The sequence below is a fragment of the Aegilops tauschii genome, chromosome 7 (assembly GCF_002575655.3).
Source record: "Aegilops tauschii subsp. strangulata cultivar AL8/78 chromosome 7, Aet v6.0, whole genome shotgun sequence".
In the NCBI taxonomy this organism is placed as follows: Eukaryota; Viridiplantae; Streptophyta; class Magnoliopsida; order Poales; family Poaceae; genus Aegilops; species Aegilops tauschii.
Window position 1 is genome coordinate 615,219,489 of NC_053041.3, and position 18,518 is coordinate 615,238,006.

Consider the following 18,518-nt stretch of genomic DNA (forward strand, 5'->3'; position numbering starts at 1 on the left):
ACCCTCCTCCAGAGGGACCCTTCCCCAGCGATATATCTCTTAACCCAAGATCATATCAAACATATATTCATATCCTGCAGATTTAGCACACCCATTCCAAACTCCTTTCTCATGCAAATAGATTTCTAGTTAGCAAGGTGAATTTTATGACTCCCCTCGCTATCACTCCACAAACAGTTAGCCATGTGCGAGTTAATGAGCTGAAGGGCCCACTTGGGAAACTTAATAAAAGACAAAAGATACAAAGGGATGCTAGCCAAACATGATTTGATTAAAGTAATTTTTCCCAGGAGAGATAACAACTGCCACTCCACCCCGCTATTCTAGCTAGAATTTTATCAATTAAAAACTGAAGATCTTCCCTGCTAAGCTTGTTAAAATGCAAAGGGATCCCCAAGTATTTGATGGGAAACTGCCCAACTACGCATTGAAAAATACCTTTAATTTTTTTTAACTCTGTTGGTTCCACATTAATGGGTACTAGGGCACTCTTATGATAGTTAATCCTCATGTGTGACACTTGTTCAAAACAAGTCAGTATCCATTTCAGATTTAGAGCAACTCTACTATCTTTTTGTAAGAACAAGAGGGTACCATCTGCATATTGCAGACACATCCCCCCCCCCCCCCACACACACACACACACACACAAACTCAGGGCAAAAACCTCTAACCCCAGCTTGTGCCCCTTTGATCAGCATTCTAGAAAAAACATCTACTACCAAATTAAAAAAGGAGGGGAGAGAAAGGATCTCCTTGTCTCGAGCCTTTGCCTGTTAAGAAGAAATCACTTTCTTCGCCATTAAACTTGACTCCAACAGAGCCTCTCTGAGTAAGACTTTTCACCCATCCTATCCATCTTGGGCCAGAGCCCCTAAGAGCTGGCATTTCATGCACAAAATCTAAGTTCACCTTGTCATAAGCTTTTTCATAATCAATCTTAAAAACTAGTCCTTGTCTGCCTGAAGAATGTACAGCATGAACAATTTCATGAGTTGTAACCACACTTTCTAATATGTACCTCCCCTAATAGAAGTAGACTGGAAACCAGAGATCAATCTACCAATGATTAGAGCCAACCTATTCGTGAGAACCTTAGTAAAGATCTTAAAGCAACAATTAAGCAAACTAATTGGCCTAAATTTATTCATGGATCTAGCCTCATTCTCCTTTGGAATAAAGGTGATCATAGCAATGTTAAGTCTAAAAATATCCAAATCAGCATCAAACCAAGCATCAAACATCCTAATCAAATCATACTTGACCACATCCCAGAATTCTTGAAAGAACATAAAAGGCAGGCCATCTAGCCCTAGGGCTCCATCACAGTAAGAGCCAAATACAGTTGCCTTAATTTCTTCTTCTAAGAATTTGGCTTCTAGTCTACTGTTCTCATCCTCAGTCACTTTCTCTTCTTCTTTAAAGAAGTCAGCACTAAGGTTAATGTTAGGTCTAGGTTCCCAAGCAAACAGATTTTTAAACCCATTTATTTTGCCTTTTCGCTCGGATTAGTTCTTATTTGTATATCCTTATTCTATTTTTTATGGTATGAACCCGTCACCTTCCGGTATTGAATCAACTAGATCAGTTTTGGCATTCCATCAGGTACGCTCAAACGACCTCCTACCAATGTGCTTGTTGCGCCGACGCTAACTAGCCGCAGGTTATTAGGACGCGGATTTTTGGGATATGGTGACACGCGATGCCGAAATCTCGCACGTCCGCATATGCATCACGATTGCTACTTAATATAGGCCACTGCAAAATACAGGACGGGTAAATCACATGCCAGAGTAAATACGTAGCGTTATACCTGACACGCATGGGCTAGGTCTCGTTTAATTCTCGTATGGATACTAGCTGTCTGGTAGCAACCCCCTTGCAGGTGTTAGGTTGGTCTTTAATTCTCATATCTGTCATAACTGCACTGTAGCTCTTCTGTGAGTTGCGTCCCTGTGGAGAGCAGAAGAACAAGAGGAGATGGCCCCAGCAGAAACGTTGATACACATGTTATAGCATATCGCTACTGGTCCTGCGTTTTACTTTCTTGGGTATACACGCGCTGACATATATCCAACATGTTCGTCTCCTTGCATTGCAGACTTCTTTTATGACACTTGTGATTAGGTGGTCAAGCCTATGTATTAATGTGCTACTCATCAATAGGCAGATGAATCAATGGAATGCTGATACAAGAAGCTTTATTCATAGCGACTGATTCATGACAAACTGGATGGTTTAGTGTATAGAGTAAGACTTATATGCTAATTAGCCCTAGATATTACAGAGCTAATAACTGGCACAATGATAAACACACTTGTATGATGATTAGTCCTAATTTACCAATTAATATATTACTACTACATATATTAATATAGTATTAATACATAGAACATCGACTAAGCACACGAATTTAGCTGTAACCATGACAAACTTGCTCCCATATTAGATAATTAAATGCGGCTCGCAGATATTTTCATATCGTAAGTTTCCAATTAGAAATATATGTGGAGTTGATTTTGATGTCTCTAATTTTTTTTAAATGGGAATTGTAATTTTTGGTTAACATGTATGCTTGTGAAGCTGAGATCAAAACCGATGCCGTGAAAAGAAACCTCGTTCTCTATAAGCCATGTACTAATATTTTAACCTTTATGTAGAATTTTGCCTGATCTTCTATTAATAGACGAAATGATTTTTTTATTAATGTTGCATTTTAAAATTCAAATTATACTTTTTTCATGATTCGAGTTAACTACGAAGAATGGAGTTAATTGATTTTTCAGTAAGAAATTGATAAATGTAAGGATTTCAATTCTAAACCAATAGTTGAAACAAGTGACGAAACTAAAATACCCCACTTTCTAAATTGAACAATGCTAGGTGGAGAGCGCTGGTGTGATTATGGACAGGGTGCATGCTTCCAATGTAGTTAACACTTCACGACCTGCTCCTAATAAATGAATACAGGTTGAGGTGTGCCAGGTGAAGATGTCACATACTCCCTCCTTTCCAGTTTATAGGGCTTATCTCAAAATTTTAGTTTTTCCATTTTATAAGGCTCAATTTGGTTGTTCTCCATCACAAGTTCAGATTTCAAGATGCATTAAATCATTGCATGCAAGTATTAAGAAAAAAATGACCAATGCATATACTTTATGCATGCATGCATTGCAATTAATGCATTGATAAACATAATTTTTTGAGGAAAACAAGAGCATTAATTGGGTGCTTTTGCAAACTACAAAAAGTATTCCACCACTCAGCATCTACCTTGGTTGGTGAGATTTTTGAATTGAGCCCTATAAACCGGAAAGGAGGGAGTATGTCGCCCAATATTGTTCATCTTCAACCTGGCGCTGAGAGGAAAAAGCTGGCCATGGCATCAAGCTGTAGCGACGACGGAAGGTTAGATATACTTCCTACGTTGGTTGGGATCCTAATACAGACCACATGTGTAGAGTAAGACTTATATGCTAATTAGCCCTAGATATTACAGAGCTAATAACTGGCACAATGATAAACACACTTGTATGATGATTAGTCCTAATTTACCAATTAATATATTACTACTACATATATTAATATAGTATTAATACACAGAACATCGACTAAGCACACGAATTTAGCTGTAACCATGACAAACTTGCTCCCATATTTTTAGATAATTAAATGCGGCTCGCAGATATTTTCATATCGTAAGTTTTCAATTAGAAATATATGTGGAGTTGATTTTGATGTCTCTAATTTTTTTAAATGGGAATTGTAATTTTTGTTTAACATGTATGCTTGTGAAGCTGAGATCAAAACCGATGCCGTGAAAAGAAACCTCGTTCTCTATAAGCCATGTACAAATATTTTAACCTTTATGTAGAATTTTGCCTGATCTTCTATTAATAGACGAAATGATTTTTTATTAATGTTGCATTTTAAAATTCAAATTATACTTTTTTCATGATTCGAGTTAACTACGAAGAATGGAGTTAATTGATTTTTCAGTAAGAAATTGATAAATGTAAGGATTTCAATTCTAAACCAATAGTTGAAACAAGTGACGAAACTAAAATACCCCACTTTCTAAATTGAACAATGCTAGGTGGAGAGAGCTGGTGTGATTATGGACAGGGTGCATGCTTCCAATGTAGTTAACACTTCACGACCTGCTCCTAATAAATGAATACCGGTTGAGGTGTGCCAGGTGAAGATGTTGTTGGAAATATGCCCTAGAGGCAATAATAAAATGGTTATTATTATATTTCCTTGTTCATGATAATTGTCTATTGTTCATGCTATAATTGTGTTATCCGGAAATCGTAATACATGTGTGAATACATAGACCACAACATGTCCCTAGTGAGCCTCTAGTTGACTAGCTCGTTGATCAACAGATAGTCATGGTTTCCTGACTATGGACATTGGATGTCATTGATAACGGGATCACATCATTAGGAGAATGATGTGATGGACAAGACCCAATCCTAAGCATAGCACAAGATCGTGTAGTTCGTTTGCTAGAGCTTTTCCAAATGTCAAGTATCATTTCCTTAGACCATGAGATTGTGCAACTCCCGGATACCATAGGAGTGCTTTGGGTGTGCCAAACGTCACAACGTAACTGGGTGGCTATAAAGATGCACTACGGGTATCTCCGAAAGTGTCTGTTGGGTTGGCACGAATCGAGACTGGGATTTGTCACTCCGTATGACGGAGAGGTATCTCTGGGCCCACTCGGTAATGCATCATCATAATGAGCTCAATGTGACCAAGTGTTTGGTCACGGGATCATGCATTACGGTACGAGTAAAGTGACTTGCCGGTAACGAGATTGAACAAGGTATTGGGATACCGACGATCGAATCTCGGGCAAGTAACGTACCGATTGACAAAGGGAATTGTATACGGGATTGATTGAATCCTCGACATCGTGGTTCATCCGATGAGATCATCGTGGAACATGTGGGAGCCAACATGGGTATCCAGATCCCGCTGTTGGTTATTGACCGGAGAGTCGTCTCGGTCATGTCTGCGTGTCTCCCGAACCCGTAGGGTCTACACACTTAAGGTTCGGTGACGCTAGAGTTGTAGAGATATTAGTATGCGGTTAACCGAAAGTTGTTCGGAGTCCCGGATGAGATCCCGGACGTCACGAGGAGTTCCGGAATGGTCCGGAGGTAAAGATTTATATATGGAAGTCCTATTTTGGCCACCGGAAAATGTTCGGGATTTTTCGGTATTGTACCGGGAAGGTTCTAGAAGGTTCCGAAGTGGGATCCACCTGCATGGGGGGACCCACATGAACGTGGGTAGTGGGGGCAAGGCCCCACACCCCTGGTCAAGGCGCACCAAGATCCCACCTTAGAAGAAATAAGATCATATCCCGAAGGGATAAGATCAAGATCCCTAAAAAAATGGGATAACAATCGGTGGGGAAGGAAATGATGGGATTTCTTTTCCCCACCTTTGCCAATGCCCCAATGGACTTGGAGGGCAAGAAACCAGCCCCCTCCACCCCTATATATAGTGGGGAGGCGCATGGGAGCAGCACCCAAAGCCATGGCGCCTCCCTCCCTCCCGTGACACCTCTTCCTCCCCACTTGCGCTTGGCAAAGCCCTGCCGGGATCCCGCTACTTCCACCACCACGCCGTCGTGCTGCTGGATCTCCATCAACTTCTCCTCCCCCTTGCTGGATCAAGAAGGAGGAGACGTCCCCGCTCCGTACGTGTGTTGAACGCGGAGGTGCCGTCCGTTCGGCGCTAGGATCATCGGTGATTTGGATCACGACGAGTACGACTCCATCAACCCCGTTCACTTGAACGCTCGCTCGCGATCTACAAGGGTATGTAGATGCACTCTTTTCCCTCTCGTTGCTAGAAGACTCCATAGATTGTTCTTGGTGATGCGTAGAAAATTTTTAATTTCTGCTATGATCTCCAACAGTGGTATCAGAGCTAGGTCTATGCGTAGTTTCTATGCACGAGTAGAACACAAACTTGTTGTGGGCGTAGATGTTGTCAATTTTCTTGCCACTACTAGTCTTATCTTGTTTCGGCGGCATCGTGGGATGAAGCGGCCCGGACCGACCTTACACGTACGCTTACGTGAGACAGGTTCCACCGACTGACATGCACTAGTTTCATAAGGTGGCTAGCGGGTGTCTCTCTCTCCCACTTTAGTCGAATCGGATTCGATGAAAAGGGTCCTTATGAAGGGTAAATAGAAGTTGGCATATCACGTTGTGGATTTACGTAGGTAAGAAACGTTCTTGCTAGAAACCTATAGAAGCCACGTAAAAACATGCAACAACAATTAGAGGACGTCTAACTTGTTTTTGCAGCATATGCCTTGTGATGTGATATGGCCAAAAGGATGTGATGAATGAAATATATGTGATGTATGAGATTGATCATGTTCTTGTAATAGGAATCACGACTTGCATGTCGATGAGTATGACAACCGGCAGGAGCCATAGGAGTTGTCTTTATTTTTTGTATGACCTGCGTGTCATTGAATAACGTCATGTAAATTACTTTACTTTATTGCTAAACACGTTAGCCATAGAAGTAGAAGTAATCGTTGGCGTGACAACTTCATGAAGACACGATGATGGAGATCATGGTGTCATGCCAGTGATGAAGATGATCATGGCGCCCCGAAGATGGAGATCAAAGGAGCAATATGATACTGGCCATATCATGTCACTATTTGATTGCATGTGATGTTTATCATGTTTTACATCTTATTTGCTTAGAACGACGGTAGCTTAAATAAGATGATCCCTCGCAATAATTTCAAGAAAGTGTTCCCCCTAACTGTGCACCGTTGCGAAGGTTCGTTGTTTCGAAGCACAACGTGATGATCGGGTGTGATAGATTCTAACGTTCGAATACAACGGGTGTAAGCCAGATTTACACACGCAATACACTTAGGTTGACTTGACGAGCCGAGCATGTACAGACATGGCCTCGGAACACGGAAGACCGAAAGGTCAAGCATGAGTCGTATAGAAGATACGATCAACATGAATATGTTCACCGATGTTGACTAGTCCGTCTCACGTGATGATCGCACGGCCTAGTTGACTCGGATCATGTTTCACTTAGATGACTAGAGGGATGTCTATCTGAGTGGGAGTTCATTGAATAATTTGATTAGATGAACTTAATTATCATGAACTTAGTCTAAAATCTTTACAATATGTCTTGTAGATCAAATGGCCCACGCTAATGTTGCCCTCAACTTCAACGCGTTCCTAGAGAAAACCAAGCTGAAAGATGATGGTAGCAACTATACGGACTGGGTCCGGAACCTGAGGATCATCCTCATAGCTGCCAAGAAAGATTAAGTCCTAGAAGCACCGCTAGGTGACGCACCCATCCCAGAGAACCAAGACATTATGAACGCTTGGCAGCAGCGTGCTGATGATTACTCCCTCGTTCAGTGCGGCATGCTTTACAGCTTAGAACCGGGGCTCCAAAAGCGTTTTGAGCAACACGGAGCATATGAGATGTTCGAAGAGCTGAAAATGGTTTTCCAAGCTCATGCCCGGGTCGAGAGATATGAAGTCTCCGACAAGTTCTTCAGTTGTAAGATGGAGGAAAATAGTTCTGTCAGTGAGCACATACTCAAAATGTCTGGGTTACACAACCGCTTGACTCAGCTTGGAGTTAATCTCCCGGATGACGCGGTCATTGAAAGAATCCTTCAGTCGCTTCCACCGAGCTACAAGAGCTTTGTGATGAACTTCAATATGCAGGGGATGGAAAAGACCATTCCTGAGGTATATTCAATGCTGAAATCAGCGGAGGTGGAGATCAAAAAGGAACATCAAGTGTTGATGGTGAATAAAACCACTAAGTTCAAGAAAGGCAAGGGTAAGAAGAACTTCAAGAAGGACGGCAAGGGAGTTGCCGCGCCCGGTAAGCCAGTTGCCGGGAAGAAGCCAAAGAATGGACCCAAGCCTGAGACTGAGTGCTTTTATTGCAAGGGAAGTGGTCACTGGAAGCGGAACTGCCCCAAGTACTTAGCGGACAAGAAGGCCGGCAACACCAAAGGTATATGTGATATACATGTTATTGATGTGTACCTTACCAGCACTCGTAGTAGCTCCTGGGTATTTGATACCGGTGCGGTTGCTCATATTTGTAACTCAAAACAGGAGCTGCGGAATAAACGGAGACTGGCAAAGGACGAGGTGACGATGCGCGTCGGGGATGGTTCCAAGGTCGATGTGATCGCCGTCGGCACGCTACCTCTACATTTACCTACGGGATTAGTTTTAAACCTCAATAATTGTTATTTAGTGCCAGCTGTGAGCATGAACATTGTATCAGGATCTCGTTTAATTTGAGATGGCTACTCATTTAAATCCGAGAATAATGGTTGTTCTATTTATATGAGAGATATGTTTCATGGTCATGCCCCGCTGGTTAATGGTTTATTCTTAATGAATCTCGAACGTAGTGTTACACATATTCATAGTGTGAATACCAAAAGATGTAAGGTTGATAATGATAGTCCCACATACTTGTGGCACTGCCGTCTTGGTCACATTGGTGTCAAACGCATGAAGAAGCTCCATGCAGATGGACTTTTGGAGTCTCTTGATTACGAATCATTTGACACGTGCGAACCATGCCTCATGGGTAAGATGACCAAGACTCCGTTCTCCGGAACAATGGAGCGAGCAACCAACTTATTGGAAATCATACATACTGATGTGTGCGGTCCAATGAGTGTTGAGGCTCGCGGTGGCTATCGTTATGTTATCACTCTCACTGATGACTTGAGTAGATATGGGTATGTCTACCTAATGAAACACAAGTCTGAGACCTTTGAAAAGTTCAAGGAATTTCAGAGTGAGGTTGAGAATCAACGTGACAGGAAAATAAAGTTCTTACGATCAGATCGTGGAGGGGAATATTTGAGTCACGAATTTGGCACACACTTAAGGAAATGTGGAATAGTTTCACAACTCACGCTGCCTGGAACACCTCAGCGAAATGGTGTGTCCGAACATCGTAATCGCACTTTATTGGATATGGTGTGATCTATGATGTCTCTTACCGATCTACCGCTCTCATTTTGGGGCTATGCTTTAGAGACTGCCGCATTCACTTTAAATAGGGCTCCGTCGAAATCCGCTGAGACGACACCGTATGAATTATGGTTTGGGAAGAAACCTAAGCTGTCGTTTCTAAAAGTTTGGGGATGCGATGCTTATGTCAAGAAACTTCAACCTGAAAAGCTCAAACCCAAGTCGGGAAAATGCGTCTTCATAGGATACCCTAAGGAAACCATTGGGTATACCTTCTACCTCAGATCCGAAGGCAAGATCTTTGTTGCCAAGAACGGGTCCTTTCTGGAGAAAGAGTTTCTCTCGAAATAAGTAAGTGGGAGGAAAGTGGAACTTGATGAAGTACTACCTCTTGAACCGGAAAGTAGCGCAGCTCAGGAAGATGTTCCTGTGGTGCCTGCACTGACTAGAGAGGAAGCTAATGATGATGATCAAGGTACTTCGGATCAACTTACTACTGAACTTCGTAGGTCCACGAGGACACGTTCCACACCAGAGTGGTATGGCAACCCTGTCCTGGAAATCATGTTGTTAGACAACGGTGAACCTTCGAACTATGAAGAAGCAATGGCGGGCCCAGATTCCAACAAATGGCTTGAAGCCATGCAATCCGAGATAGGATCCATGTATGAAAACAAAGTGTGGACTTTGACAGACTTGCCCGATGATCGGCGAGCGATAGAAAACAAATGGATCTTTAAGAAGAAGACGGACGCGGATGGTAATGTTACCATCTATAAAGCTTGACTTGTCGCTAAGGGTTATCGACAAGTTCAAGGGGTTGACTACGATGAGACTTTCTCACCCGTAGCGAAGCTGAAGTCCGTCCGAATCATGTTAGCAATTGCCGCATACTATGATTATGAGATATGGCAAATGGACGTCAAAACGGCATTCCTTAACGGCTTTCTTAAGGAAGAATTGCATATGATGCAGCCGGAAGGTTTTGTCGATCCTAAGAATACTAACAAGGTATGCAAGCTCCAGCGCTCCATCTATGGGCTGGTGCAAGCATCTCGGAGTTGGAACATTCGATTTGATGAGATGATCAAAGCGTTTGGGTTTACACAGACTTATGGAGAAGCCTGTGTTTACCTACTTGTACAAGTGTTTTTCAATGAAGGACCTTGGAGAAGCTGCTTATATATTAGGCATCAAGATCTATAGAGATAGATCAAGACGCCTCATTGGTCTTTCACAAAGTACGTACCTTGACAAGATATTGAAGAAGTTCAATATGGATCAGTCCAAGAAGGGGTTCTTGCCTGTATTGCAAGGTGTGCAATTGAGCACGGCTCAATGCCCGACCACGGCAGAAGATAGAGAAAAGATGAGTGTCGTCCCCTATGCCTCGGCCATAGGGTCTATTATGTATGCCATGCTGTGTACCAGACCTGATGTAAACCTTGCCGTAAGTTTGGTAGGAAGGTACCAAAGTAATCCCGGCATGGAACACTGGACAGCGGTCAAGAATATCCTGAAGTACCTGAAGAGGACTAAGGATATGTTTCTCGTTTATGGAGGTGACGAAGAGCTCGTCGTAAAGGGTTACGTCGATGCTAGCTTCGACACAGATCTGGATGACTCTAAGTCACAAACCGGATACGTGTATATTTTGAATGGTGGGGCAGTAAGCTGGTGCAGTTGCAAGCAAAGCGTTGTGGCGGGATCTACATGTGAAGCGGAATACATGGCGGCCTCAGAGGCAGCACAAGAAGCAATCTGGGTGAAGGAGTTCATTACCGACCTAGGAGTTATTCCCAATGCGTCGGGCCCGATGACTCTCTTCTGTAACAACACTGGAGCTATTGGCCTTGCCAAGGAGCCCAGGTTTCACAGGAAGACCAGGCATATCAAGCGTCACTTCAACTCCATTCGTGAAAATGTTCAAAATGGAGACATAGATATTTGTAAAGTACATACGGACCTGAATGTAGCAGATCCGTTGACTAAACCTCTCCCTAGAGCAAAACATGATCAACACCAGAACTCTATGGGTGTTCGATTCATCACAATGTAACTAGATTATTGACTCTAGTGCAAGTGGGAGACTGTTGGAAATATGCCCTAGAGGCAATAATAAAATGGTTATTATTATATTTCCTTGTTCATGATAATTGTCTATTGTTCATGCCATAATTGTGTTATCCGGAAATCGTAATACATGTGTGAATACATAGACCACAACATGTCCCTAGTGAGCCTCTAGTTGACTAGCTCGTTGATCAACAGATAGTCATGGTTTCCTGACTATGGACATTGGATGTCATTGATAACGGGATCACATCATTAGGAGAATGATGTGATGGACAAGACCCAATCCTAAGCATAGCACAAGATCGTGTAGTTCGTTTGCTAGAGCTTTTCCAAATGTCAAGTATCATTTCCTTAGACCATGAGATTGTGCAACTCCCGGATACCATAGGAGTGCTTTGGGTGTGCCAAACGTCACAACGTAACTGGGTGGCTATAAAGATGCACTACGGGTATCTCCGAAAGTGTCTGTTGGGTTGGCACGAATCGAGACTGGGATTTGTCACTCCGTATGACGGAGAGGTATCTCTGGGCCCACTCGGTAATGCATCATCATAATGAGCTCAATGTGACCAAGTGTTTGGTCACGGGATCATGCATTACGGTACGAGTAAAGTGACTTGCCGGTAACGAGATTGAACAAGGTATTGGGATACCGACGATCGAATCTCGGGCAAGTAACGTACCGATTGACAAAGGGAATTGTATACGGGATTGATTGAATCCTCGACATCGTGGTTCATCCGATGAGATCATCGTGGAACATGTGGGAGCCAACATGGGTATCCAGATCCCGCTGTTGGTTATTGACCGGAGAGTCGTCTTGGTCATGTCTGCGTGTCTCCCGAACCCGTAGGGTCTACACACTTAAGGTTCGGTGACGCTAGAGTTGTAGAGATATTAGTATGCGGTTAACCGAAAGTTGTTCGGAGTCCCGGATGAGATCCCGGACATCACGAGGAGTTCCGGAATGGTCCGGAGGTAAAGATTTATATATGGAAGTCCTATTTTGGCCACCGGAAAATGTTCGGGATTTTTCGGTATTGTACCGGGAAGGTTCTAGAAGGTTCCGAAGTGGGGCCCACCTGCATGGGGGGACCCACATGAACGTGGGTAGTGGGGGCAAGGCCCCACACCCCTGGTCAAGGCGCACCAAGATCCCACCTTAGAAGGAATAAGATCATATCCCGAAGGGATAAGATCAAGATCCCTAAAAAAGGGGATAACAATCGGTGGGGAAGGGAAATGATGGGATTTCTTTTCCCCACCTTTGCCAACGCCCCAATGGACTTGGAGGGCAAGAAACCAGCCCCCTCCACCCCTATATATAGTGGGGAGGCGCATGGGAGCAGCACCCAAAGCCCTGGCGCCTCCCTCCCTCCCGTGACACCTCTTCCTCCCCGCTTGCGCTTGGCAAAGCCCTGCCGGGATCCCGCTACTTCCACCGCCACGCCGTCGTGCTGCTGGATCTCCATCAACTTCTCCTCCCCCCTTGCTGGATCAAGAAGGAGGAGACGTCCCCGCTCCGTACGTGTGTTGAACGCGGAGGTGCCGTCCGTTCGGCGCTAGGATCATCGGTGATTTGGATCACGACGAGTACGACTCCATCAACCCCGTTCACTTGAACGCTTCCGCTCGCGATCTACAAGGGTATGTAAATGCACTCTTTTCCCTCTCGTTGCTAGAATACTCCATAGATTGTTCTTGGTGATGCGTAGAAATTTTTTAATTTCTGCTACGATCTCCAACAGATGTCACATACTCCCTCCTTTCCAGTTTATAGGGCTTATCTCAAAATTTTAGTTTTTCCATTTTATAAGGCTCAATTTGGTTGTTCTCCATCACAAGTTCAGATTTCAAGATGCATTAAATCATTGCATGCAAGTATTAAGAAAAAAATGACCAATGCATATACTTTATGCATGCATGCATTGCAATTACTGCATTGATAAACATAATTTTTTGAGGAAAACAAGAGCATTAATTGGGTGCTTTTGCAAACTACAAAAAGTATTCCACCACTCAGCATCTACCTTGGTTGGTGAGATTTTTTAATTGAGCCCTATAAACCGGAAAGGACGGAGTATGTCGCCCAATATTGTTCATCTTCAACCTGGCGCTGAGAGGAAAAAGCTGGCCATGGCATCAAGCTGTAGCGACGACGGAAGGTTAGATATCTTTCCTACGTTGGTTGGGATCCTAATATAGACCATGAGGTTGCTTTGTCCACCCACAGCAGAGAGAGAGAGAGAGAGAGAGAGAGAGAGAGAGAGAGAGAGAGAGAGAGAGAGAGAGAGAGAGAGAGAGAGAGAGAGAGAGAGAGAGAGAGAGAGAGAGAGAGAGAGATGGACTCCAGTATAGCTACAATTCCACAACTCCATTGTTGGGAAGAGGAACTCTTAGATCTCCGTGAGCATGGACTAGAGAAGCTAGTGGAGTGAGGGACGAGCTGCGGGATGGATACGATGAATGGGAAGAAAATGCATGGGTTGGTTAAATGTACAAATAAATGAGATTAACTCCTCTAATCAATAGCATGGATCAGTGTAGTTATTGTGCAGTGGGGCTTACTCACTTATTGGCTGTGGAATACTAGGCCTATACTACACTGGAGCGGTGCTGAGAAATAGAGTACAAATACTACATGAATCACGTGCGCATGGACGGAGGTGATTCCATCCTCGCGTGGAACCATGTCCACTCGTGATTATTCGCAGGTTATTACTACTACCTTCGTCCTGATTTATTTACTTATTTTTGCGATTCGTCCTGATTTATTGGTCCCATTGTATTTCATGCCAAATTTTGATCATATATTATAACTAACAGAATATTAATGCATGTCATAAAAAATAATATCATAGAAAACTATGTTCAAATATGAATCCAACGATATAATTTTTTGTGACATGCATTTAAATTTTTTATCAAAATTTAGCACAAAATACAAAGGGGGCCTATAAACCAGGACGGAGGTAGTAGTGCACTACGAATATTCACGACTTGAATGGGTATGACAATACGCAATAAAATGCACTACATGTCTTGATTGGTCTCTTGAATAGAGGTTAAATTCATGCTAGATGATTATTACACACAGGGCGAGGAGGAAAATTGAATAAAACAGAGTTCGTCTAATTGTTTCAAAATATATTAGTTGCATTTACACGCAATATATTTCAATGTTATTTTCATAAACAATACAATCCAAGCTAGTGGTTCCGCAATAAACAATGACAACAAGAATGCACCATATATAAATTAAAATGCACTCACACAACAAAACTATCGAGGATATCTTGCGGATAACATGAAATCTTCCTCACGGCTATGACACATGCTTTCTTCCCTTCGTGTTGCTGATCTGCTACTCGATGGGTACTTGTATGATGTAGCTATTGAATCACCCAGGACACACTCCTTGGGTGCTTTGGAGAGCTTCCAAGACAATCTCCACTTGCCTCATGGTTGGTCGCTCTCCTGCTATCAGTTTCATGCATGACACAGCTAGAGTAGCTACATCTTCCACTTCACTACCTCCCTCCTCCATGACCTGTGGATCCAATATTTTGGCTTGATTTCCATCATCATGTAGTTCAACAAACTGTGTGACAATGCAATCACCTTCAGAGGACATACACAAAGATGGCCTCTTCCTTGTTAGCAACTCAACAAGAAGGACACCAAAGCTATAGACGTCGCTACTTTCTGTTAATCGTCGTGTGTAATAATACATTGGATCTAAATATCCCATAGTTCCTTGCACTGCAGTTGGTGTTTGTATTTGATCTGGAATGTATCGTGAAGCTCCAAAGTCTGACACTTTCGCTACCAAGGCATCATCAAGAAGTATGTTGGAAGGCTTAATATCTCTATGGATTATGGGGACTGAAATAGCGGAGTGAAGATAAGCTAGAGCTTTGCTTATTTCACTTGCGATCCTTAACCTATCTTTCCAAGATAGAGATCTTGGTGCCTCTGTGTGAAGATGGTCACTGAGTGTTCCATTGGAAACGAACTGGTAAGCAAGTAGAGGGATTTCTGCCTCAAGGCAACAACCGTGAAGTTTCACAATATGCTTATGATTGATCTGTGGGAGTATGGCAACCTCATTAATGAACTCGCCAATTTCTCTCTCGATATTCTTATGGTTGATCTTTGATTTCTTGATGGCCACAACATGCAGATCTGACAAGATCCCTTTGAAGACAGTGCCATGCCCTCCACCACCAAGCTTACGAGCTTGATCAAAATTGTTAGTAGCCTTCTCTAGCTCCTCTAGAGAAATGAGCATTCTCTCTGCGATGTCATCCCTATCGGATACGAGTTGCTTCAATAGTTGTCCACGGTTTTGTCAAAAAAAATTCTGCCTCAACATCCTGGCCTTGCGTTGCTTAAGATAACGGGTTATTATGAGTGCACCAAGAACCAAAATGAGAACACACGGGCCACTAGCAACCGACAGACCAATGATTAATCTCAAGTGACGATTACCTACAAAATAATAAATACACAACGTATTTACTTCCTACTACAACTAGAGCATATGAATAAGAGCTAAAAGTAATTAACTTTAATTCTTCCATTGTTGGCATTCACTAGTATTCCCTCCATGGGAAATTATAGTACATACAATATTCTATCAGAGGTCAAACTTTGTAAACTTTGAACAAGTTCATAAAAAATTAGCAGTATGATATACTAGATTCATGGTGCCATACACTATAATTTATCAACCGATGGACATATGTAAGTGCCAAATTAATACCAATAGATTCATCAAGAAATACATTTTCATATGGTATATTTTCAGCACCGAAATGTTCATATTTTATTAATAAGTTTGGTCAATGTTACAAAGTTTGATTAAAAAAATAGATTATATATGCACTATAATTTGGCAAGAATGGAAGAATTTAAATAATGATGATATATGGATCATAAATGTAGATGGTAAGGTAATATATATAACTAAGCGAAGCATGGTGCTCGTACCTGTGTTTACCACAGGCATGACACAGTCATTGCGTACATTGGGGTTGCCCTTGGTCCCTTTGGGACATCCGCACCGGAATGTTCCGGGAAGTTCCTCGCAGTCGCCGAAGCACCCATGTTCTTCTTTTCGATCACACTCTTTGATATCTACACACGTACATATACTTACAGAATTTAGCTGATGTCTTGTTCAAAAACTAGCTTGTCAAAAAGTCAAAGTAAGTGCGATCTGCCTCCTGATGGAAGCGCCAAGGGTTAGGACCTAGTGCTTCTACTGTCTGGCTGGGTCGATACAACACTGGGCCGTTTTGTATATGTGCGTGTGTGTTCTTTCTATCTACTCCCTCCGTCTCAAAATAAGTGTCTCAACTTTGTATTAACTGTAATACAAAATTGTATTAAGCTTGAGACACTTATTTTAGAACAAAGGGAGTAGTACATTGTTACTGTAAACTGATATTTTCTTCCTCCCTATTCATGAAAAGGGCAGAAGAACTGCCAGTTCCCCTGCAAAAGATAATGGGAGGCTCTATTTGTCAGGCGCCTGGAAAAAGAAGTTGCATCAGTCACTTGTTATGTGAACCATCAGATTTTGATCCAATGGTCCACAATAGATCGTGGAACTGTTCATCGTCTTCCTCCTGCCTTCTTCCTCCTCCGGTCCCTCAGCCTACCCCGCCCCATCCGCCGGCCTCCACCCCCCGCGTCCACCGGCCGCTACCGCGCGCCGCGTCGCCACCCCGCCCTCCCCTCGACCTCCTCCATCGCCATTGCTAGCCACCACGCCGACCATCCTCTAAGCCCCGCACCAATGGAGAACTCCGGTGATCCCCTGCAACCCCCACCTTAAGATAGATAATGGGGCCGTTACTCACCGTAAGATAGATGGTGGGGCTAGTTCTTCTCTGGCGAGCTTCTCCGGTGAGGTCCGACCAAGAGGGAAAGAAGAAGAAGAAGGGGGGGGGGGGGGGGGGGGGGGGGGGAGTGACTGATGCGGGAAGAAATTTCTGGCACATAAGAAATAGCAAATCCGAAAAATAATTGTCAAGTAGAAAAACAGCAACATAAAGCATAAGTACCTTGGCATCCGGCGGTGAGGTAAGGGTTACCGTCGTAGCCCTTGTTGCACCGGCAAGAATAGCCTCTGAATGTGGCCCGGGGTTCACCCTTTTTCTCGAAAAAAAAAGCCCGTGGATGTATTGGTTGTCTCGTACACGCACTGGCTGTTGGTGCTTTTGCAGATGGTCCGATCTGCGTCGGCCGGGCATATCCCCGTGTAGTTGTCATGCCGTCTGTCGGTCGGTGCAGCTCCGTAGGGCACCGCCCACCGGAGAATCATGGGGACCTTCACCTCAGCAGCTGTCCTTCCCAGCGCGACGCGCAGTCTCCTTATCCGGTCGTAATTGAGCCAACCCATCTCGGCGACGAGCACGTTCACCGCGTTGTACTCCAAGTACATTCTCCATCTCGGCATGCCGCCGCCGAGCCGCTTAAGCTCCACGCCATAGGATGCGTCGCCTGCGGGGATGTACGACTGGCAGCAGCCGAGGTTGGAGCAGATGTTGCCGCCTTCATCGCGGGTCACCATCAGATACATGGAGCAGAAGGAGGCGCAGCCGCTGACGATATGGCCGCTGCTCCCGTTCATCCTCTGGAGCGTGACTTGCACGTTGCACCCCGTGAGGATGAGCTCGTTCAAGTCCTGCCCGAGGATGTATGGGTATGGCAGCACCCCGCCCCCGCCGACGGCGAGGCTCCAGCTCCACCGGTAGACCCCATCGCCGGAGTCGCTCATGTTTACGGCGTACACTCCCTGGCGGATGACGCGCACCGTGGTGTTCCTCAGGGAGATGTTGACAACCTCCAAAGCACCGGCGCCGCCCTCGCCGAGGAGCAGCCTCGGCGGCTTGCTGCCGTGGTCGCAGGTGAGCTTGAACCCTGGCCGGTAGCACCTGGCGGGGCCCATGCCGAACGGGTACGGCACGCTCACGTCGCCACAGGTGGCATTGCAGTTCGGCATCGTCGTCGGCGGATCCACGGCGACCACCATTGGCACCGACATCAGCAGCAGCAACGCTGCAACGGACACCCAGCTTGTTACCATCGTCACAGCTCCGTGTGCTTGGGTAATTTTAGTGGGTGTGAATTGATGCCGGTACATATAGCACTCCGTAGTTGACCCGCAGCGCGTGCACCGCGTGCGCGTCCACACCCCGGGCCCTAGCTGCACCGGCCGGCACCTTTTCTGCCACGCCGTACTTCACCAGACGCGTCCTCCGACGACTCGAACTCCGCGCTCGCGCCAGAGCTGGTGAGGAAGGCGCAACGCAAGGTGCCCGGGTGCCGGCCGGAAGCGCCCCCGTTCCCGGCGCTCCTGTCCGAGGCGTCCGACTACATCGCCGCGCTGGAGATGCA

The 18,518-nt window shown here is 44.4% G+C and overlaps 1 pseudogene; it reads right to left on the minus strand.

Annotated features, from left to right (window-relative positions):
* Positions 1 to 14,335: 14,335 nt before the first annotated feature.
* On the minus strand, positions 14,336 to 18,216 carry LOC109767912 (wall-associated receptor kinase 2-like; annotated as a pseudogene).
* Positions 18,217 to 18,518: the final 302 nt, after the last annotated feature.